The 21419-nt window shown below is 42.1% G+C and overlaps 1 protein-coding gene across 14 annotated transcripts in view; it reads left to right on the forward strand.

Annotated features, from left to right (window-relative positions):
* The first annotated feature begins 376 nt into the window (after positions 1-376).
* Positions 377-21419, forward strand: part of ADD1 (adducin 1) — a 112233-nt gene continuing 91190 nt past the window's right edge. For 12 of the 14 annotated variants that reach the window (XM_054030821.1, XM_054030827.1, XM_054030830.1 and 9 more), the window contains exon 1: positions 377-465. The gene's annotated coding sequence lies outside the window, so the exon portion shown is untranslated. Of the gene's footprint in view, positions 466-7657; positions 7858-21419 lie in introns of all 14 variants that reach the window. The other 2 variants (XM_054030823.1, XM_054030822.1) reach the window with 2 other exon arrangements.

Genomic DNA, 21419 nt, shown 5'->3' on the forward strand with positions numbered 1-21419 from the left:
TATGGCCAGTGGCCACTCTTACATTTTTTTCTTATGCCTTCTACTCTGCCTCTTCCCCCCCCCCCCTTCAGCCTGCCATGGGCTGTTCCCCCGCCCCGCCTTCAACCCCCCCTCCCCCCACCCCGCGAGTTTGCTTTTCCCGCCACACCCCTACCTTTGATTCCACCCTCCCCCCAGCTTCTCTCTGTTTTACCCCCTTCCCGCCTGGGCTCCGCCTCTCTCCCCTCCGTTAGCCAATGGGAGAGCCACTTGGTTGCCGAGCCTGCGCCCTCCAATTGGCGGCGCGGTTGTTGGCCTGCGGCCCCTGGAAGCCGCACCCTGCTGGGGAGGGGTGTTGGGGGAGCGGGGCGGGGCTTGGGGCTGGAGGCGGCGGAGACAGAGGCGCGCCGAAGACGGGGAGACTCTGCAGCTGCCTCCCAGGACCGCAGGCTGCCGCCGCCGCCGTTACTTCTTCTGCACGCCGGGGTGAGCTGAGCGCCGCCGGGGCGCGGGCGGGCCTCGGGGAGCGGCCGTTGGGGGAGCAGCGGTGCAGGTGTTGGGAGGAGGGGGTGCAGGCCTGGGGCGAGGCTGGCGGTGCAGGCGTTGTGAGAGGGGCTAGCGAAGAAAGGCCGCAGCTGTTGGCGAGGGGGTGCAGATACTGGGCCCAGGGGCTGGGGGTGCAGGCGAGGAGGAGCTAGCGAAGGAAGAGGGCAGGTGTTGGGGACGGGGTGTAGGTATTGGGTAGAGGGGCTGAATCTGGGCTGGGGGACAAGGGTGCAGGCGTTGGGGGAGGGGCAGAGGCTGAGATCTCTGACATTGGTGGGTAGACGCAGCCTGGGTCAGGGTGCGGGCTCTGTAGTGAGATGAGGCACTGGGGGTGGGGTGGGGTGCGGGGGCATAATGCGTGGGAGAAGCCTTAGCAGATGTGGGGTCTGGGGCAAGGGGCTGTAGCTCAGGCTTTGGGATTGGGTTGGGGGGGCGAGGGGTTGGGAGCCAGGCTCAGGGTGTGGAGGTTTTGAGGGGCCTCAAGCTTTCGTTTTGGATGAGTCAGGGGATGGGCTGGGGGCTCTTGTCTGGGAGTTGTGTAGAAGCTGCTGTGCTGATAGCTGGGATGAAAGGGGCTCCTGTGGTGGTCTAAGCAGATGTGGTGAGGGGGATGGGTCACTATGTGTGTCTGTACCTCTTCGCAGCCCTGTGATGGGTGAGGTGTAGTGCTGCTGCTGTTACTGCAGGAAGCAGCTGCTCAGTGTTCAGATCTCCATTACACCACTTGGTGCATCTACCACCTCTTTCTCGGTTCTCCTTCGATCTGCTGTTTTATGGAATTGGTGGAGATGTTTACAATCAATCTGACTTGCTGATTTTTGCAAGGTGTGGAGAATGGCAATACAGATTAATAACAGCAGCTGGTGTAGAGGGAGGGAAATAGTGAGATGGAGGAAAATGGGGAATGTGTTGTGTTTGTGTACAGTGTTACTGATTGGTAAGGTACCAGTTGCTGGATATGGGCATTGGGCAGCTGTTGCGTTTTGTGTACAGAGAGTGTTTCTCATCTTTCCAGTATCTGTTCCTGGGGTGCAAAACATTACAAGCATCTGTGCACATAGCAAATATATATTGTAGATGTTTTGTGTTTGACACTGAGTCTTAGTTTAGGTCGGCTTTAAATAAAACTGGGGGAAAATCCTATTGAGAAAAGACCACAGTTATGTGGGGGCTATGAACGGTGGTGGGTCTAAATCTGCACAGAATATTGTTGCAGCTGGTGGATGTCAGTTCAAAGCTGATTCTTTTCTTTGGTCTTCTGAAAGCTATTACCAACAGTGGTCTTTTTTTTTTTTTTTTATTACCTGCTTTGGTGATTTATGTCAGCAAATTAATAGTATAGCGAGAATATGTATACACTTTGTTCATTAAAATTGTTAAATTCTCAAACTGTAAGTATTTGAGTTAAACAGTCTGGTTTGCCTGAATCTACAAGTTTAGTCTCCATACATACGGGCTGCAGTGTAGCTATTCTGTACAACACCAAGCAACAGAATTAAGGTGGTATAATGAAACTCCAGGTGTGATAGAAGGATAGAAAGCACTTCTTCTCTGAACTGTCACAAATTCTTTCTGTTGTGGAATAAAGAGGGTTTTTTTTAATTACAGAAATACTTATTTTTTTTTAAAAAAAATTAAGGATTAAAAAAGGAGTACAGTAGAACCTCAGAGTTACGAGCTGACCAGTTCACCACACACCTCATTTGGAACCTGAAGTACGCAGTCAGGCAGCAGAGAGACGAAAAAAAAAGCAAATACTGTATAGTACAGTACAGTGTTAAATGTAAACTACTAAAAAGGGAAAGTAGTTTTTTTTTTTTTTTTTTTTTTAAAGATTTGACAAGGTAAGGAAACTTTCTGTGCTTCTTTCATTTAAATTAAGATGCTTAAAAGCAGCATTTTTCTTCTGCATAGTAGATTTCAAAGCTGTATTAAGTCACTTCCATTCCTGAGGTGTTCGTAACTCTGAGGTTCTGTACTAAGAAAATTGTTTTCATTTTATGGGCTGTTATACTGAACTGCAGAGCAGAATCTACGTTGCATTATCTGTTTTGCCCTCCATATCGAGGAATATGGATAACTCAAATTATCAAAAACCTCTTGAGTTGTTTAAGATGGAGTACAATATATTAAATTGCTGTAAAGTGAGTTTAATGCCTGCTGTTGTTTGTTTTGATTGTAGCCTTGAGGTTACAGGATTTAATTGAGATCTGACCAGGCTTTCCAGCTTGCGGATGCTTTGGTCTTCCAGGATGAAAATGCATGCATTGATATACTAAACATATTGAATGTCTTGCACTTCTATTTGACTTAATTTTTGCTTAAACTCTTATTAGAGAGAACATTTTGGTCCAAAGATAGTTTTGTGTGAACATGAGACTGGCTAATTGTCCATCTCACCCAGTATCTTGACAGTGGACAATGCCAGTTGCCTCCAAGGGAATGAACAGAACAGGGCAATTTCAAGTGATCCATCTCCTATTGTTTGGACCCAGCTTTTGGCAGTCATAGGTTTAGAGACACCCAGATCATGGGATTGCATCACAGAGCATCCTGACTAATGGCCATTGATGGGCCTATCATCCATGTGCATAGCTAATTTTTTTATACTTAGTTATACTTTTGGTCTTCACAGCATCCCCTGGCAACAAGTTCCATAGCTTGACCACACATTATGTGAAGAAGTACTTCCTTTTGTTTGTGTTAAATCTGGGGCCTTTTAACTTCATTGGGTGTCCCCTAGTTCTTGTGTTATGAAATAAACACGTTCGAATTCATTTTCTCCATACCAGTCATGATTTTATAGTTCTCTACTGTATTCACCCGTAGCTGTTTCTTTTCTAAAATAAACAGTCCCAGTCTTTTTAATCTCTCCTCTTATGGAAGCTGTTCGATACCCCTAATCATTTTTGTTGCCCTTTTCTGTATCTTTTCCAATTTTAATAGATCTTTTTTGAGATGGGTTGACCAGAACTGCATATAGTATTGGAGGTTCATGGATTTATGTAGTGGCATTGATATTTTTCTGTTTTATTATGTATGCCTTTCCTAATGGTTCCTAACGTTAGTTTTTTCATCTGCCACTGAACATTGAGGGAATATTTTCAGTGAAATATTTGCAGTGTCTCCAAGATCTTGAGAGGTAACAGCTAATTTTACACTCTATCATTTTGTAAGTATAGTCATGTTTATATTTTCCAATGTGCATTACTTTGCATTTATCAGCATTGAATTTCATCTGCCATTTTGTTGCCCAGCCATCCAGTTTATTGAGATCCCTTTTGTAGCTCTTTGCAGTCAGCTTTGGACTTATCCTATAAAGTGTTAAAGATAGTTAATCTTCGTTTAGCTTGGAATGTCTTTTAGCATATTTCATGTAGAAATGTTAAGTTAAGATATATTTGCGAGGTATTATTAAAGTAATATTTTCCGTCATTATTTATGATGTCTCTTGGTAACTTGCCCCTTTAGCAAGCCAGCAAGCACACATTCAGTGGAGGAAAAAGTGTTGGTAAGCAAATATTTTAGTTTCAAGTAAACCCTCACTGACTGCAGTAGCACTCAATGTGGGTACAAAGGGATCCAGTGACATGGATCCCATTGCAGGATTGGGATCTTAGTTCTTGAGTGATATCTGATGAGCTTGAGCTAATATAGATGCAAAAAAATCAAATAAAAAAAATCAAAACGTCTTTTACCAACTACTGCATGAATTCTGCAAACTGAGAAGAAAATAAAAGATGAACATTTTAACAATCTAACCTAAGTTCCCTTTCAGATTAGAATGCTACATTGCAATACGTTCTCGATGTATGCAAACAGATTTTGAATATTGGACAAAAATGTCCAGCATGCAGATTACAAGCATATATACACTTTTATGAAGTGAATATTCTTAAAACCCCTAGAGTATGACTACACAGCAGCTGGGAGCAAGCCTCCCAACCTGGATAGACAGACTTCTGTTGGAGGGTAGGTCTCATGCTAGTGTACTAACAATAGCTGTGTGAACATTGCCACACTGGTGAAGGCTTGGGCTAGCCATGAGAGTTCATACCCAGCCTATTCCCTGGTGAGCCATAAGAACGGCCATACTGGGTCAGACCAAAGGTCCATCTAGCCCAGTATCCTGTCTTCCGACAGTGGCCAATGCCAGGTGCCCCAAAGGGAATGAACAGCCACACTAGCACAAGTCTTCAGGCTAGAAAGTTTGCTCCCAGCTGCAGTGTGGACATACTCTAAGAAGTTAAATTGTACCTCTTGTAATTGTAATCACTGATTTTTGAACTATGGCTTTCAGAAAGATTTTTTTTTCAATTTCTTAATTACTTGTTTGAGATCCTAGCTTAAACCATATTCTGCTTACTAATCATATGTTCCCTTATAATTTCAGTTATTCTTTGTCTATTCTTTACTTTCCTCTTTAAAACATTTCAGTGTTGATGATGTGAATAACTGCTATATTTCTGCCACAAAGGTGTCTGTGTTTCAGTGTCTTGGGGTATGTGGTCCTAGTTCATACAGTCTGTAAAGGACTTTAGGTGATACTATCTGGATTCTGCAGTTTGTGCCATATATCTTGTTGAAGTGATATGCCATAAATAGCTGGAATAGTAAATGCAGGTAATCAGTTACATTTTACATATTCTTGTTCACTTTCTCATGGTATGAGCTGACAGTATTGAGCATGGTAAGGTTCTCTCCTAACTTTGAATGAATACCTATTTTATTTACCAGAGCTGTTCTTGGGAGTTAGGGGTGGAAGTGTCAGTAGACATTTTATTCAAAACTATCATCACTGAACTAAAACTTCAGCCATGAGACTTAAGTTAGAACTTACTTCACTTTTCTTTTCTTGTGGGAGGGGGTGTGTGTCAGTTTTCAAATTCCTGACATTATTTTAAGGCATTCTTGTTGTTTCGTGTAACCTGACTCTCATGAGAGGTACAGTTCACTGTTGGTACAATTTCACTGAAGCTAATGGAGTTGCAACATCTTACACCAGCAGTGAACCCCCCCCCCCCCCCCCAAACCTCTCTGAACCACTAAGGGCAGTTCTATCTTCAGAAGTAATGTTGACCCAGCTACATCACTCAGGGATGTGAAAATTCACACTCTAAGCAACCTAGTTAAGCTGACCTAACTCTTGGTGTTGCAGGCAGTGCTAGGTTGATAGAATTCTTCTGTTGACCTAGCTTCCACCTCTCGGGGAGATAGAATAACTAAACCAGTGGGAGAACCCCTCCCATCGCTGTAGTGAGTTTCTATACTGAAATGCTACAGCGGTGCCGCTGTAATGTTTCAAGTGTAGACAAGTCCTCAGCTGGTGTGGTTATTTTTGACAAAGCTATGTACACTCATAATAATTATATCCAGTTACAGTGTTCTTATTCTTGCATCCTGGTTTTCCAGTGAAAATTCTCTTATGAGGGGTCAAGCATATTGAACTACTCTCTAGGGTGGTAGCTGAAGTAAAACCTGATCTACGTTATAAAGTTAGGTTAATGCAAGACGCTTATGTCGACCTAGTTGTGCATCGGTCTACACTTCAATCTGTCTCCCACCACTGAAAGCGCTCCATTAGGCTGACATAGCAACACCACCTCTCCGAGTGGCATAGAGCCATGGCCAATGTACTTAAGTAGACTCAGCATGAGTGTTGACACTGTTACCCTAACTGCCTTTCAACAGCTGTCCCACAATGCCCCACACTGACTGCTCTAGTTACCATTGTGACTTCCATTGCTCATAGAACACGGAGACCAGAAGCCCCCCTCCCCTTTAAAGCCCTGTGAATTTTTGAAATTTTGATTTTTGATTGCCTGACTTGGTGAGAGAACCTAACAGTTCTTCACTGTTGAGTGCAAGTGCCCTGCTGAGCATGCTGCTTACATGCTCCAGATGTGCTCCTGCCTGGAATAGACAGGAGATATTGGATCTCCTGGGCCTGTGGGGAGAAGAGGCTGTGCAGACATCCCTTTGAACCAGCCATAGAAACATTGAAATCTATGAGCAGATTGCTCTGGGGATGCAGGAGAAGCAACCAGCAGCAGTGCTGCATGAAAGCCAAGGAACTGTGGCAGGCATACCAGCTGGTTGGGAAGCCCACAATTGATGTGTTGCCAACCTGCAGACCTGCTGCTTTTACAAACAGCTGCATGTAATGCTTGGTGGAAACTCCACAACCTCCCTGCCCCTTCCAGCACCATGGATACCTCCAAGGAGCCCAAGTCACAGGGCCCTGTTGTGAACAATGAGGAGGAAGTGATGGGGGAGGAGGAGTACGGGGGCAGGCAACAGGATGATACAGCTGCACAGCAAACTAGGACCTTTTTTTGACTTCTTCACAGTCCAGCCAGTCAAGCATGGGATGGAATCTCAGGTAAGTGTATAGATGAATTTTCAATTACAGAGATGGCATCCCCAATGTACAAGGACACAATCTTTTGACTTTTCATTAATTTACTTGTGCTAGAAGAGGTAGTGGCACAACTGAGAGAGAGAGTTTTATCTGCTTTTCATTCCCCCTCTAGAGTTAGGGTGATGCAAAGCAGTTTGTTTATAGGGATGTCCCTTCAATCCTCCTGAGAGATCTAGATGAAACTTTCATGGAGGTACTCTGCAATCTTCTGCTGAAGGTTTCTAGAGAAGGCTGCCTTATTCCTTCGTCTGTGGTAGGATACTTTCCCACTCCACTCAGTGATAACTTCAGCAAACACCATTTCAGTACATAGGCTAGCAGCATACGTGCCCCAGCGTCTTTGGGACGCCAGTAGTGGCTGTGCACTCTCTGCCTTTGTTACCCTGAGGAGTGAGATATCCACTAAAATAACCACCACCTCTGGAAAACTGTGCCAGTATTCAGTGCCATTGCACTATACTACTAAACTCATGTAACTGAGCAATTCCCTCCTCATTTTCCAAACCCCTGGCAGGTCATGCTTACCATTGCTGGTGTTGTGCACAAACAGTTCCAAGCAGAAGTGAGAACGTAGTGCTTAAAACTTTAGGGGGACCAGGGGCCTGAGTTCAGCATCCTTGTTTTGCTTTCAGTAGTGAATATGCTGACAATGGTACCTCTGCTTGTTTTATCTTCATCTGCTGCCATTGCGGCCCTCCTCCACATCCGCAGAATGCCTGAGCCAGATGAGGAGAAAGAAGAGGACTCTGGATGACATGTTCAGTGAGATCCTGCAAGCCAGTGCCGCATCGGATCATGAGCTCTGGGCGTGGAGGATAAACTTTGTGGACAGCCTGGAGAAGGATAGTGAGGAGAGGAGTGTCCCAGCAGGAAAAGCACATGCTGACCTATGAAAGCCATGGTGGTTGTAGGTATAGCTGAAATGGACATTAATGTTCATTCCCCTTCATAAGTTCTGTTCTCTTAATTTTTTAAATTTTATTAATTTTTTAATATATTTGGGGGTTTTTTTGGTATTGATTTCGTTACAGAACATTTTTTTCTTTGGAACACAATTCTTCTTATTTCACAACATAGGCTGCTGAGTACTGAGCAGTTCTGAAAGCAACCAATTACCTGCTGTACAGGCCTGGTCTACGCTACAGAGTTAGGTCAACATAAGGCAGCTTACGTCAACCTAATTATGTTAGTGTCTACACTTCATCCTTGCTCCTGCTGATGTAAGTGCCCTAATACACTGATGTAACTCCACCACCGCAAGAGGCCTGGGGCTTATGTCGATGTAGTTAGGGCAATAGTGTCCGTGTAGACATTGCGTTACTTACATTGGTAGAGCTCTGTGCAGATAGAAAAATTTTGATCCTTATCTGCGGTAAATAAATAGTATCCAATCTGCGATCTCCATTCCACATTTTATATGGATCCACACCAGCACCCTCTAGAGCAGCAATTCTCAACTAGTTGTGTGTGGCCCCCTGGGGGGCTGCGAGCTGGTTTCAGGGAGGCCACGGTCCCATGGGCTTGAAGTCTGGTGTCATGCCCCTTTAGCCCCCTTCCCCCGTGGGAATGAACCCCGGAGTGGGAAGTTGGGAGCCCAGCTTGGAGTGGGGAGCTGGAAGCCTGTGTGCAGCCAGGCTCCCATGGGGAAACAGGGAGTGGGAAGCCGGGAGCCCGACTCCTAGTGGGGAGCACTGATCTGGGAACCTCCCACCTGCCCCGGGGTAACAGTCCAAGCTGTAACCTGCAAGGGGTTCACAGCAGAGAGCCTACCAGCCTTCCTTGTCAATTTCACGGCTCCAGCATGGGAGCTGTGAAGCTGACAACAATGACAACGAACAGCTGATATATAAAGCTCTGGATATCCACTTTATATCTGTGGATATGCACGTCCATGGATGCAGTTCTTTGTGGATCAGATGCAGATCCAATTTTTTTTATCCCACAAGGGCTCTAGAGCAGCAGTTCTCAATGGTCTGCAGCCCCCCCCCCCCCAGGAGTTACAGGGGGTCCACCCGCTGGGGAGTGGAGCTGAGAACCCAGGCAGCAGTTCAGCCCGCACATAGTACCTCTTAAGTCTGTGGACAAGCTCCTGGAGAGGACGTGCGCCACCAACAGAAGGAGGGTAGTGTGTACATGAAAAGCTGCAGTAATTACTGTGGTAGCTGCAAGTCTACCTAACGTAGGTTGACTTAAGCTTGTAGTGTAGACACACCCATAGTGTTACACAACTCTTAGAGTGATTCTAACAAAATTAATAGGTTCATTGAGAATGTTCTATTCTGACACACACAGCAATCACCACGATTCCTAGCAGGCCACATAAGAGTAGGGCCAGGTAAAGTACACTACAATAAGACTCATTACCTTTGCTCACTGTTAAAATGGTCTTTCAAAGGCTTCATCAGCTGTATAGATCTACGTTGAGCTCTTCTAATAGCCTTGTATCTGGCTGTTCAAATTCAGCAGCCAGCCAGTTCATCTCCACCCCGGTTGAATCTCTTCTCCATTTTCTTCTCATATATCATGCAGCATATAGCAGGCAGCTATAACCATTGGGAGTAAACAAAGCCAGCGAACCTTCAGACAACCAAAAGCACATTCAGCTGTGATTCTGCACCTACTGAGCTAGTACACCTCTACCCCGATATAACGTGACCCAATATAACACGAATTTGGATATAACACGGTAAAGCATTGCTCCGGGAGGGTGGGGCTACGCACTCGGGCAGATCAAAGCAAGTTCAATATAACGCGGTTTCACTTATAACACGGTAAGATTTTTTTTGTCTCCCGAGGACAGCGTTATATCGAGGTAGAGGTGTAGTTGAATTATTCTTTGGCTGTCAAGGTAGCTGCTCTATGTCTTCATGAGCCAGGGAAGCAAGGAATAGGCTGGGTCCCCCAGGATCACTATTAGCATTTCAACATTCCCAAAGGTAATCTGCTGGTCGGAAAAAAAAGTCCCTGCTCGTAGCTTTCTGAACAGTGCTGTGCACTTAAAGATGTCATGCACCTTCCCTAACCAGACCATTTGTTGTCATTGAAACATCCCTGGTGATCCACCAATGCTTGCATAACCGTAGAAAAGTAGCCCTTCCTATTGATGCATTCAGTGGCAAGCTGGTCTGGCACCATAATAGGAATAGTAAGCATGCTGTCTATGGCTCCACTGCAGTTCAGGAACCCCATAGTTGCAAATCCATCCACTGTGTCCTGCATATTGCCCAGAGTTGCAGTCCTGCATAGTAGGAGGGGATTAATAACCCTGCACACTTGCATCACAATGCCTCCCACCTCCCCATCCCCCAAGTGGATTTCCTGACTCCAAATTGATTCCTGATTGACTGGTAGCAATCTGGCATTGCAAGTTTCTGGAGTGCAATTGCCACTTGCTTCTCCATTGTCAGAGCAGCTCTCATTTTGATGTCCCTGTGCTGGAGGGCTTCAGTGATCTCAGCACACAGATCCAGGAATGTGGCCTTGAGCATCTGAATGTTCTGCAGCCACTGCTTGTCACCCCAAACATGCATTATTATGTGAACCCACCAGTCAGTGCTTGTTTCTTGGGTCCAGAAGTGGTGCTCCACCATCTGCAGCTGGTCCGTGAAAGTTACCAACAACCTTGAACTGGTTCTTGCTATGTCCCACAGCAATCTGTCCTCCAAGGAATCATCATGGTCTTTACTTATTTGGTGGTTCTTGCAGCTCTGCAAATATTCCAGGATCATATGCCCTGTGCTTGCAGTGTTCATGACAGTAGTGCAGAGCTGTGCAGGCTCCATGCTTCCGTCAGAGATGGTGAGGAGGGCCACCTGGATTTGTGGGATTTTTGGGGGGGGGGGGGGGAAAGGGCATGAAAATTGTGGGATATAGATAACATTATGGGATGGAGACAGTTGGAAACTGGGAAGTTTACCCCATGATCCCAGTCACCCGTGCGTGACTCATTTCAGCCCCAGCATCCGTTGTTGAAACTTCCCAAAAGACCATGCACTAGACGTGGCAAGTTACACAGTGGGGTGCATCACAGTCTGCATCAATACAATTACTCCTGGTGATTGCGCACACTGCTGGCATAAGGAGCCAAGTATGCGTGTGTACAAGCGAAGTACTGACTGAGGCAACTGTATGCTGATGTAATTTAAGTTGGCATAAGTTTGTAGTGTAGACATGACCTAAGTTTCTTTAGTGGGTGTTGAACCACTCATGTGAAACATGCTCTGCATCCAAATGTAAGTCCACTTGCAATAAAATGAGATAGCAGTTACTCTGCATGTTGTGAGAGATACTGTCTGATTTTTTTTAAATTGATCAATTTTTTAAAAAAAACCCTGCTTCTAATATATCATTGGTTAAATGTCTTGAATTAAAAGAAGGAACTTGCTATACAAGGGACACAGTGAAATTGATTATACATTTGACAGCAGTTTATGTATAAAGTAAACTGGAAGGGAGAGAACAGATTTAGAAAAAAAATTCAGTGATAGACATCTTGGATCTTGTAATTATAGTAGATACAAAATTTGTAGATGGAAAAGTGATTTCCACCCCCCTTTTCCCCCCCCCCCCCTCCAGTTACTGGTGCTCCTTTTAGTTGCTCAAAGTGCTTGCACCAGTTCTGAAAAGAATGTCAAAACTTTCATTTGGGAATCTGCACAACTAAATTATTGCTTTAACTATTAACTTTTTAAAAATGTCATTTCAAGTTCTAGGTGATTTGATTAACATGTCCAATGTTTTGCATAAGCTTTTATTTGGATTCCTAAGGGAGTTCCCCCCTCCTCCATCCCACAATTGTGGCTATCAGTGTTCTCTTACACATGTTGTGCTCTTGTTAATTTAGCATGCATTCCAAAGAGAGTCTTTCCTAGTTTATAGTAATGTTTGTTAGAATAGGTGGGGCAAATCTTCATGTAAACACAAGCCAGTAAGTGAACACTTCAATCTCCCTGGTCATTCTATCACAGATTTAAAAGTCACTGTCATTGAACAAAAAAACTTCAGAAACAGACTTCAAAGAGAAACAGCAGAACTAAAATTCATTTGCAAATTCAACACCATTAATCTGGGCTTGAATAGGGATTGGGAGTGGCTGGCTCACTACAGAAGCAGCTTTTCCTCTCCTGGAATTGACACCTCCTCATCTATTATTGGGAGTGGACTACATCCACCCTGATTGAATTGGCCTTGTCAACACTGGTTAACCACTTGTGAAGTAACTCCCTGCTCTCCATGTGTCTGTATATAATGCCTGCATCTGTAGCTTTCACTCTATGCATCCGAAGAAGTGAGGTTTATACTCACGAAAGCTTATGCCCAAATAAATCTGTTAGTCTTTAAGGTGCCACCAGACTCTTTGTTGTTTTGGTAATCCATTAACATTTCAGACAACTATTGTGTCCTTTGTAAGTGACCTAGAGACCAAGCCAGTTAATGAGGGAGGTGAAGGCTTCAGGAACACTTCATTGTTCTTTTTTTGTAGAACACTTTTATAAAGGATGTCTGGCTGGAGGTAAACTATAGAATGAAATTGGCTATGCAGCGTATTCATAGTACAGTATTAAATTATTGTAGATGTTCGAGGTGGGAGAACAATTTAACAGTGAATTTGGGTGTCAATTTGTTCTTAGGTCTTTGTTTATACACATGAAAGAAACCTTTCCACATGTTTGCAGGCTGTATCAGGACACTGCTGGGGAAGCCTCAGTCAGCTCCTGGCACTCCAGCCCCAATCGGGGAAATGGATTGGGGCTGTGTAAATAGCCTAGGTTTTATGACATCAAACCCGTGTCATACCTGTATTGCTATATAGGTCAGAAACCTGGGCCCTCCTGCAGGCAGACTTGGATGGACTAGAGGCATTCCATATGCACTGTCAGCGCTAAGTCCAGAGCATAAAGTAGTTTGGCAGCAACATCTTGCAGAGATCTGGCCTTCCTTCAGTCGTTTATTATATTCAAAAGTGGTTTTGCATGCTCTTCCGCCATGTCACGAGGATGGATAAAAATACTATAGCACACTATGCTCTCAAACTCTCCATCAACATGTAAAGTGGTACACACCCTGACTCTACCTGGCACTGACCAAAGGGCTGCCCCAGAGATTCATGGATTTGCAGGATTGAGCCAGATCTGTGAACTTCACCAGGCATTGTGTAGTGCAACACCCTCAATTGTGATCACTCTGGCTGGCACAATGGTTTTTAGTTTGTGTGTTTGATTATGACTGGGGGGTGAGAGAGTCTCAGCTGCTGGCCTCTTGCCTGCCCAACAAGCAGAAGGTGATGACTTTTTTGTGGTGGCCAGCCAAGCAAAGCCCGACATGATAGGCAGAAGGCTGGGGAGCTAGGGACCGGAGCACAAAGCCTGAGTGTGAGAGACAAACTGTGGAGGGTTAGGTAGGCCAGCTAAATATGAGGGCTAACTTTCTGTAAATCAGAACATTCCAGCTGTAAGAGAAGTTGCCTAAGGCTTTTTCTTCTGTAGTTTTTCTGGTGCAATATTTACAACAAAAGGGGAAAAACAAGGCGCCTGCTGTCAGATCAAAACCGAAACCCCTCAGCTGTGGTTGCCAGTCACTTTGGGGCTGGGATCTTACCTATTGCAAGCCCTCACCTCTTACTATGTCACCCTCCTTATACAACCCCCCCAATAGGTGGTCTCCCTGGAAGGCCATGAATTCACCCACCTCTCCATCTTCCTCTTTTTTTTCCATCTATCTTTTTACCTTAATACCAATAGCCAAACAGTCTTTCTTATTATTTGGGGCTGTCAAGCAATTAAAAAAAATAATCACAATTAATCATGCAATTAATTGCGCTGTTAAACAATAATAGAATGCCATTTATTTGAATATTTTTGGATGTTTTCTACATTTTCAAATATTGATTTCAATTACAACACAGGATACAAAGTGTACAGTGCTCACTTTATATATATTTTTGATTATAAATATTTGCACTGTAAAAAACAAAAAAAAATAGTATTTTTCAATTCACCTAATACAAGTACTGTAGTGCAATCTCTTTATCCTGAAAGTTGAACTTACAAATGTAGAATTAGGGTAAAAAAAAAAAATCTGCATTCAAAAATAAAATAATGTAAAACTTCATAGCATACAAGTCCACTCAATCCTACTTGTTCAGCCAGTCGCTCAGACAAACAGGAGATAATGTTGCCTGCTTCTTGTTTACAGTGTCACCTGAAAGTGAGAACAGGTGTTCGCATGGCACTGTTGTAGCTGGCATCACAAGATATTTATGTGCCAGATGCACTAAAAATTCATATGTCCCTTCATGCTTCAACCACATTCCAGAGGACATGTGTCTATGCTGGTGACAAGTTCTGCTCGATAACAATCCAAAGCAGTGTGAACCATGAATGTTCATTTTCATTATCTGAGTCAGATGCCACCAGCAAAAGTTGATTTTCTTTTTTGGTAGTTCAGGTTCTGTAGTTTCCGCATTGGAGAGTTGCTCTTTTAAGACTTCCAAAAGCATGGTCCACCTCTCGTCCCTCTCAGATTTTGGAAGGCACTTCAGATTCTTAAACCTTGGGTTGAGTGCTGTAGCTATTTTTAGAAATCTCACATTGGTACCTTCTTTGCATTTTGTCAAATCTGCTGTGAAAGTGTTCTTAAAAAGAACATGTGTTGGGTCATCATCTGAGACTGCTATAACATGAAATATATGGCAGAGTGCAGGTAAAATAGAACAGGAGACATACAATGCTCCCCCAAGGAGTTCAGTCACAAATTTAATTAATGCATTATTTTTTTTTTTTTTACAAGCATTATCAGCATGGAAGCATGTCTTCTGAAATGGTGGCCGAAGCATGAAGGGACATACCAGTGTTTAGCATATCTGGCGTGTAAATACCTTGCAACGCCGGCTACAACAGTGCCATGCAAAGGCCTGTTCTCACTTTCAGGTGACATTGTAAATAAGAAGTGGGCAGCAGTGTCTCCTGTAAATGTAAACAAACTTGTTTGTCTTAGCGATTGGCTGATTGAGAAGTAGGACTGAGTGGACTTGTAGGCTCTAAAATTTTACATTGTTTTGTTTTTGAGTGCAGTTATGTAACAAATCTATATTTGTAAGTTACACTTTCAAGATAAAGATTGCACTACAGTACTTGTATGAGGTGAGTTGAAAAATACTATTTTGTTTATCATTTTTTATATTTGTAATAAAAAATAATATAAAGTGAGCACTGTACACTTTGTATTCTGTGTTGTAATAGAAATCAATACATTTGAAAATGTAGAAAAACATCCAAAAATATTTAATAAATTTCAATTGGTATTCTATTGTTTAACAGTGCGGTTAATTGCGATTAATTTTTTTGTTAATTGCGTGAGATAACGGCGATGGCCCTATTATTATTATTATTATTAATTTGTTATTTAGATTGCAATAATGCCCATAGTGTACATCCCCAAAGAGCACACATCTGTCTTACCTGGAGGATTCACAAGATTGCTGAGATGCATGAGCCGAATTGAAGTTGCTTGGGATACCTCCGCTTACAACTTCCATGTTATCCAATTATTTTATCTGTAACCATAACTCTGTCTTTAGGGCATATGTTAAAATATTTACAACTACAATCCCATACTAACATAATTTGTTTTCTGGAAATTAATTTGTCTGTCAGTAGCTACTGTCTTTTTAAGGCACAAATTTTAATAGTAACAGTAGGTGTCTTGTCTTCATTGTGTGTTTACTTTGGGATAGCTCACATGTTAATTACCCTGAGGTGAAAAAGAACCTTTTTTTAGTAGCGAAGAAAAGGTGTTAGTGCTAATGAAAAGCATTCAAATGTTTGAGTGCCAAGTGCTGAGAATTTCATACATTGAGAAGTATATGGTTAACCTAAAATTTGTGAGTGGCCATAACTTGCCCTCTGTTTCCCCAGGTCTGAATGACCTTCATGCATTAGTCTGCTTATTCACTTCTCAAACATGGTAACACTTGAAATAAAAAAAAAACTCATCAGTATACAAATGTCTAGGAAAATAGTGGAAGTTTTCAGGATAGATGTGAACGTTTAAAATTTAATAGCTGTACTTCACATTAACATCCTAATGTTCCTTTAATTCAGTGCTCAGTTTGCTTACATTAGCTAGATGTTTAAAACTCCTAGCTGCAGTGCATGCTCAACTTGTGATATTGCAATACGATATTTTTCTTACTTTAGTTTAATCAGTTGTGTTATGTAACACAGTATTTGGTGTTAATGTAAGAATTTTTATAGCTAAACCAAATATAATTTGCACATTAAACAATATTGTTTTCAGTTCAACCTTTCATTGCTCATATAGTATAGTAACTCAGGTAAATAGGGTGCCTAGAAATCATTAGGTGCACCAGGTTAGCTATTCCTATAACAAATAGAAAAACATTGATTTGTTAAGCATTTATAGATGGGATGATGATAAGTCCATTTTAGGAGAGTAGAATAATTTTCGCTCTTTTTTTAAATTTTTTTAATGGCTATGTAAAGTAACAATTTACGGACGTGTTACTGATTGGGCCATGATGTCAGCCCCCATCGCCCAGTTGTTAAATTTTCAAACGGGCATCTTTGTGCTTTCTCCCATTCTGTCCATCACATTTGGGAGGACTACCCTGTAAACATCCACAAAGCGACTTCATTGTTCTCCTTCAAATTTTTTGACTCTCCTTTTGCCATGATGTCTACACAAAATGTGGTAATGGTTGTTGGGCCACTGTTGTGCTGATATCACTGCCTATCTTTCTGCCCAATGTTGTCTTATTGTTTCATTCTACAGCCCGTCCCTCTGTCCTGTGGATTTTAACGCTTTGTGGCGGGTTTGTTTTTCTTTTCATGCATCACAGCTTGCTCAGGAAGGAGAGACAGGGGAAAAAGGGAGGAGGTGTTGCCTTATATATTAAAAATGTACACACTTGGACTGAGGTGGAGATGGACATAGGAGACGAAAGTGTTGAGAGTCTCTGGGTTAGGCTAAAAGGGGTAAAAAACAAGGGTGATGTCATGCTAGGAGTCTACTACAGGCCATCTAACCAGGTGGAAGAGGTGGATGAGGCTTTTTTTTTAAACAACTAACACAATCATCCAAAGCCCAAGATTTGGTGGTGATGGGGAACTTCAACTATCCAAATATATCTTGGGAAAATAACACAGCGGGGCACAGACTATCCAACAAATTCTTGGACTGCATTGCAGACAACTTTTTATTTCAGAAGGTTGACAAAGCTACTGGGGGGAAGCTGTTCTAGACTTGATTTTAACAAATAGGGAGGAACTCATTGAGAATTTGAAAGTAGAAGGCAGCTTGGGTGAAAGTGATCATGAAATCATAACGTTTGCAATTCTAAGGAAAAGGTAGAAGGGAGAACAGCAAAATAGAGACAATGGGTTTCAGGGAGGTGGATTTTGGTAAGCTCAGAGAGCTGATAGGTAAGGTCCCATGGGAATCAAGACTGAGGGGAAAAACAACTGAGGAGAGTTGGCAGTTTTTCAAAGGGACACTATTAAGGGCCCAAAAGCAAGCTATTCCGCTGGTTAGGAAAGATAGAAAATGTGGCAAAAGACCACCTTGGCTTAACCACGAGATCTTGCAGTCCTAAAAAATAAAAAGGAGTCATATAAAAAGTGGAAACTAGGACAGATTACAAAGGATGACTATAGGCAAACACAGGAATGCAGGGGCAAGATTAGAAAGGCAAAGGCACAAAATGAGCTCAAACTAGCTACGGGAATAAAGGGAAACAAGAAGACTTTTTATCAATACATTAGAAGCAAGAGGAAGACCAAAGACAGGGTAGGCCCACTGCTCAGTGAAGAGGGAGAAACAATAACAGGAAACTTGGAAATGGCAGAGATGTTTAATGACTTCTTTGTTTCGGTCTTCACCAAGAGGTCTGAAGGAATGACTAAGATAGTGAATGCTAATGGAAAGGGGGTAGATTTAGCAGATAAAATAAAAAAAAGAACAAGTTAAAAATTACTTAGAAAAGTTAGATGCCTGAAAGTCACCAGGGCCTGATGAAATGCATCCTAGAATACTCAAGGAGCTAATACAGGAGGTATCAGAGCCTTTAGCTATTATCTTTGGGAAAGCATGGGAGACGGGAGAGATTCCAGAAGACAGGAAAAGGGCAAATATAGTGCCCATCTATAAAAAGGGAAATAAAAACAACCTAGGAAACTACAGACCAGTTAGTTTAACTTCTGTGCCAGGGAAGATAATGGAGCAAGTAATGAAGGAAATCATCTGCAAACACTTGGAAGGTGGTAAGGTGATAGGGAATAGCCAGCATGGATTTGTAAAGAAGAAATCGTGTCAAACCAATCTGATAGCTTTCTTTGATAGGATAACGAGCCTTGTGAATAAGGGAGAAGCTGTGGATGTGGTATACCTAGACTTTAGTAAGGCATTTGATACGGTCTCGCATGATATTCTTATCGATAAACTAGGCAAATACAATTTAGATGGGGCTTCTATAAGGTGGGTGCATAACTGACTGGAGAACCGTACTCAGTTGTTATTAATGGTTCCCAATCCTGCTGGAAAGGCATAACAAGTGGGGTTCCGCAGGGGTCTGTTTTGGAACCGGCTCTGTTCAATATCTTCATTAACGACTTAGATATTGGCATAGAAAGTATGCTTATTAAGTTTGCAGATGATACCAAACTGGGAGGAATTGCAACTGCTTTGGAGGACAGGGTCATAATTCAAAATAATCTGGACAAATTGGAGAAATGGTCAGAGGTAAACAGGATAAAGTTTAACAAAGACAAATGCAAAGTGCTCCACTTAGGAAGGAAAAATCAGTTTCACACATACAGAATGGGAAGAGACTGTCTAGGAAGGAGTACGGCAGAAAGGGATCTAGGGGTTATAGTGTACTACAAGCTAAATATGAGTCAATAGTGTGATGCTGTTGCAAAAAAAGCAAACATGATTCTGGGACGTATTAACAGGTGTGTTGTGAGCAAGACACGAGAAGTCATTCTTCCGCTCTACTCTGCGCTGGTTAGGCCTCAGCTGGAGTATTGTGTCCAGTTCTGGACACCGCATTTCAAGAAAGCTGTGGAGAAATTGGAGAGGGTCCAGAGAAGAGCATCAAGAATGATTAAAGGTCTTGAGAACATGACCTATGAAGGAAGGCTGAAAGAATTGGGTTTGTTTAGTTTGGAAGAGAGAAGACTGAGAGGGGACATGATAGCAGTTTTCAGGTATCGAAAAGGATGTCATAAGGAGGAGGGAGAAAACTTGTTTACCTTAGCCTCTGGATAGAACAAGAAGCAGTGGGCTTAAACTGCAACAAGGGAGGTCTAGGTTGGATATTAGGAAAAAGTTCCTAACTGTCCGGATGGTTAAACACTGGATAAATTGCCTAGGGAGGTTGTGGAATCTCCATCTCTGGAGATATTTAAGAGTAGGTTAGATAAATGTCTATCAGGGATGGTCTAGACTGTATTTGGTCCTGCCATGCAGGCAGGGGACTGGACTCAATGACCTCTCGAGGCCCCTTCCAGTCCTAGAATCTATGAATCACAACAGGGTCTTGGTTCATGACTAGGGTGCCAGCACACTATGGTAATAAAGGTAAATAATTATATTTCTCAAATTGCTGTACAATAAAATACTAGCTCTTTTAAATGAAATATAAATTGAGTATTTCTGTCACCCTCAACACTCTCCCCCTCAAAGATTTTAGTCAGACAAGGTTAGCAATGCCTGAGAGCTCACTGATTTTTCTCTCATGTATTCAGATCTACAAGTAAGATTGTGTCATAAAACTGTTCGAATGTCTGCCTATGTGTTTAGAATAGCTATATTGTGATGATTTTGTTTATATTGTTCAGAATGTTGGGATTGGGGAACTAAAGATAAAATTCTTACTGCTACTTTACATTTTGATTGTGGTTTAAAAGATATATAAATTTATTTAAATGGGCCATCTGAAGCTATATTAATTTTTTGTCCTACACCACCACTAGTTGTAAGATATAAGATATAATCCTTAAACAAATGGAAACAGAGAGTCTCTTGAAATGCTGTATCTGGATTTTATTATAGTTCAGAATTCTGTGTATCCTAAATCTGCATATCACATCCTTTCCATTGTGTATATCTTCAGCAATAAACCTTTCATTTCTGGAAGGAAGTGCAAGCAAATAAATCAGTTTTGGTGGGGATAGGATAGGATGTGGATTAGATAAAGTTTGGAAGCTTCCTTCCTAACGGCTGTTAACCTGAATTCCACCCAACTCCTCAGAACTGCCATTTGAATTTCCTGTTGATTTTTATGAATAATTAATAAAAAACAAGATCATCTTTTTCCAGTTTACAGCATACAGCTAAGATGATGACGTCTTGTTTAAGCAATTAAATTCCAGTAGGTTTAATAATAGGGCCTAAGTTAGCTTTATGAAAATAATGCTTAACATTCATAGTTATGGAAAGTTGCCTAAGAATGGTTAATATTCTTAAGGCTTTTATGTGCATCAGGAAGCATTTACTGTTATATGAATACTGGAAAAATGTATGTTTAATGTGCTTTATTGTTTTAGCCTTTCTGCCTTGTCACTTGCTTTTAAATATGCACAAGCTGTTTAAGGCCTAAACTGATAAGATAAGAAACGCCAAACTCCAAAGTAATGCTGAAGCCATGTTTGGCAGTCATCTTCAAACAGTGGATGACTTAGCAGATATACTAGAACTCTTTCAGCATGGACAGACATCCTTGCATAGGGTGCAGCCTTTCTGCTATTTAAAAAACATACGTTTTGAAAGTGTGCTGATGCATGGGCAGTAAGAAGATTATCAAAGTTAATTAACTTGGCCGTTTAGTTTGTTTAATACATTTAAACCAGTCATCATGGATTAACCATGGATCACAAACTTGGAACTATGCAAATTTTAGCAGGTACACTGCTCTACAGCCAAAATGCTTCTGAAATAAATGTAGTCAAACTTTACTAATTCTGGGTCACTGAGAACGAAAATGATGCTTAAAATTGTTGATTGGCTCTAGTTTTAAAGATATGCTATTGGGTCAGGATATACGACCCTTGACTTGGGAATGGCGAAGGATAAGGGAAGGGATCTCAGTTTAAACCAGTAATGACTAAAATACATCTTTGACTGGATCTATGAATAAATCTATGACTGGGTTTGGACAAGACTTGCTTTTTAGGCAAAACAATGAATGATGCAATCTGAAGCTGGTATTGCGTCATACATGATATGAATTGCATCATGTTATTCCTAGAAGTCATGGATGATGCAGTCATAACGAAGCTTACATCACTCTGCTGAACAAACTGCCCTATATCAGCTCTAGAAATCATACAGTGTGATGCTCTCTTATTTGTCAGTGTTTGATTTTGCAAAGGGACACATTTCTGTTTAGCCAAAGTGAGCAGAGATGCCTCGTACTTGTGTGAACAGTGCAGATAACTTCTGCTATGTTTGTGGT

This window comes from Malaclemys terrapin, chromosome 5, assembly GCF_027887155.1.
Source record: "Malaclemys terrapin pileata isolate rMalTer1 chromosome 5, rMalTer1.hap1, whole genome shotgun sequence".
Taxonomy (NCBI): Eukaryota; Metazoa; Chordata; order Testudines; family Emydidae; genus Malaclemys; species Malaclemys terrapin.